Genomic DNA, 3,630 nt, shown 5'->3' on the forward strand with positions numbered 1-3,630 from the left:
CTCTTCATCTTTGTTTGTTTGCATGTTTCCTTTTTATTTTATCTTGCAGAAGAGAAATAGGGCCACATATACTACTGAGTAGATAAGAACATCATTTAAACTACACATATGGTATTTTAAATTTCAGAATATATAACATGTATATATATATACACAAGATATTGTGTACTTTTACAATGGCAACCTACAACATAAAAGTATTCGGTAGGCATAGTCCAGAGATAAATGAATGATTTTATGATGTCAACTTAAAAGTATTCCAAATATAGTTGAAGGCAGTTACATCACAGTGAACGTAGTTACAATGTGTACAGCACAATACGAAGCACATTGCATTGAATGACATACTATGTTGTATGAATTATTATATACAAATCTATCAATACACTCTAACACATAGGCCAAATTTAAGATAGACTATTGAAAATGTGAATTTTACTGTACCTTCAACGAGAAAGCACAATGTTCAGATTTTATTCATTATAAATTGCTATTACAATTATTATTAGCAACAACTTTATTCAAACGTTTTCCTATGTAAGGGCATTGGCAACTCTGCCCTGAGCACAGTGGAAAAATAAATGGTTAAAGGGGTTGGACATATGGAATCTGTTGGGACGTTTAGCTGGAAGTTTAATCAAATTATCAAGCATGTGCAACACAATAATCTGCCTCTATCTGCAGAGGGAATTAAAGGGAGTAGCACCTTTTAATGAATGTTAACTTTGTACACTTCAAATATACTTCTTAGCTAAAACTACGTAGAACTTACTGATTAGTAAATAAAAAGCTATTTACAGTTTTGTTTATCATAAAGCAACTGACTTAGACACCAACAACACAACTTATGTCCATCTGCTGGTGATCCATGACATTTGCTGGTGGTTGGCAACTTGTCATTTTTATCATCTCTATTTTTTTAAGACTCCACCAACTCCCCCAATCCAGTCTCCTTGACACAGATACGCTCCCTGTTTCTTTTCTTTGTTACCCTGTTTGACTTTGAAGGACAGAAACAGGGGAGAAAAGATGAGTAAAGAACCGGAAAACACATAAAGCCTGCGGAAGTTAACAGACACGGCAGTGTGGTTTAATTGAGGGTGAAAGACTGTGATTTTTACGAAGGGCCCATTTACATCTCTGCTGAAAGTTGCTTTGATGAGGAGCCTGGCGGGGACCGAGAACCAGAGCATAGGTAGACAGGAATGGCTCGGGGGAGTTGGGGGTCGTAGCTGGGAGTTTGGAGTAAGAGGTTACTGGATTCTCTCCAGTAGATTTTTCTTATTTGTGAGGGTTAAGTTTAAATAGGGATTAGGGGGACAGCAAGTCTCTGGGAAAGTATATGAGCAAAATAGTGTGAAGTCACCGTCTCTGAACACACACTCAACTGAGAGACACTTAGTGCAGAATAGAATAGAATAGAAAGCCTTTATTTATCATTGTATTGTAATGTACGAAATTTATAGTACCACTCCACTTGGTGCAAAAGGAATAAATTCATAAAAAGAAAATCAAACAAGATATAACACCTTTCGTACCACGGTAAAATTGCATAAGAATATCAAAAGCTTGGTCTCAGGGTGTTAACTATAACTGAAGCAAGGACTCTTGTAAAGCAGAGAGAACGCTAACTGGGCAGCATCATTTCAGAATGTCTGACTCTTTCGTCTTTCTTTCACTGTTTCAATCTCCCTTTATATTTCGATGAGTGTCAACATCGATAGAGAAAAAGGTACATGTTAGTTTTCATCTCGCGTTTAAATTTAAAAATTTGAAGGAATAGTTTGTCATTATGGGAAGCAGAGTTATTTTTTTTCCTTCATGTTCTGCAGCATAGACCGTACATAAGGATAGATGGAATAACAGCTGGCCAAAAGAGAGGTCAAAGGGTCTTGATCACCACCAGGTGGCTGGTTGCAGCATAGGCCATTGAAACCCGCCTCCTCCTTGTTAGTGGATGGGACATGGGCCAAACTAAAAAAGTCATACGATAAATCAATTTGACTCAAAGATGGTTTCTGTCATTTTAGGTAGCTCTTATCACACTGATATATATTCAAGTGTCATTTGAAACCGAACGATCGACAGCTGAAACGTAGCCGCGATTGGTTGGGATTGTTTTTTATCAACAGGACCTTGCTACTATGGCTCCTTCTCCTGATCCCTACTGTTCCGACTCTGGCTCCAAATGCGCAAGATGGCAGCGTTCATATCCAGGATATTTTTGTTTAATTTCTTGATACTGGAAAATTATGTGTAGAATCTTTCACATCGAGGACAAGATTTTCTGCCTACAGTCAGGGTATTCGATTTTTTTTTTAACGTTTTTGGACAGAGGACTAGCTGTTTTGCCTTATTTAAAATCATAATGCTTACCTAGGATAACTGGCTGTATAACTTATTGTATATTTATTATATAGATATGAGAGTGGTTTTATTTAACTTAGCAAAAAAGGGTTGTTTCCCAAATGTCAAAAAATCAATAAAGTTCTTGTCCAGTCAGATAGTATAGAATATGTCTTTGTTCTTCTTTTGCTTTACATTGATATTTAAAGTTATCCCATTAAATAAAGAGTCACCACTGATATCTGAACTCCTCGGGCTGAGCTTGATGCCTTGTCCTAATCAGGCTCATTTCACAGCCTGTAAAATAACAGACAAGAGTGTTGGAAGTCACAAAAAAGGTGTTCTTCATTTCCGTCCTGCCCTCCCAAAATTAAATGACAAAGATCAGAGAAGGTGTTTCATTGAAATATTAACGCAGGTGATCAGAGGGTCTCTCAGGCTTCATCTGGACTAACTCCGCCGACACTCCCGCAACCTGCTCTGCATTTCCGACCACTTGATGATTCAAACCAGCGGCCATTAAAAAATAAGGAAAGGCTCCCTTAATTTGCCCCATGTGGCCAGAGTGAGAGACGAAAAGAGAGTGAAGGTGTCAAAAAAAAAAGGACGGCCTCCGAGCTGGGTCAGTGGACAGTAATGGAGCTGATTTGACTGAGTTGCACAATGCTTCACCGTGCACATGAAGGGGGGGGGGGGGGGGGGGTGACAGCAGAGGTCACGGGATTGGAAGGGGAAGGGGATGTAAGTCTTTCCAGGTGTCTGTGAAATTAGGATAATAAAACCCCCAGGTAGGAAAAGAATTTACTTGTTTTTTTGTTTTGTTTTCACAGAACAAACTTTTCTGAGTGAGAATGGATAGGGACCGGTGCTCGTCGCAGGCTTTCCAGTTTGCTTGAAATGGTTATGAATGAGTGAGGTGGCCCCACCCCACAGCCACCCCCCCCCACCCCCCCCACCCAGCCCCAGCCCTCTCCTTTTCAACACCCGAGATGCCGGCCCTGCCCAGGATAAAATGCAGGACGACTCAGCCGGTGCCTCCACAGAGGAGAGGACTGGCCGACTGACTGCACACAGCAGAGCGCAAGGCCATTAACTTACTGCTTCGCTGCCCTGTGCTGGCTGACACACACTCGCTGACTGCCACTCAATCTGACACATACAAACACTCTCACTGCCTCTCTCTCTCTCTCTCTCTCTCTCTCTCTCTCTGTCGCAAACACACACACACACACACACACACACACACACACACACACACACACACACACACACACGCTCTCTCCC

This window comes from Hippoglossus hippoglossus, chromosome 4 (genome assembly GCF_009819705.1).
Source record: "Hippoglossus hippoglossus isolate fHipHip1 chromosome 4, fHipHip1.pri, whole genome shotgun sequence".
Taxonomy (NCBI): domain Eukaryota; kingdom Metazoa; phylum Chordata; class Actinopteri; order Pleuronectiformes; family Pleuronectidae; genus Hippoglossus; species Hippoglossus hippoglossus.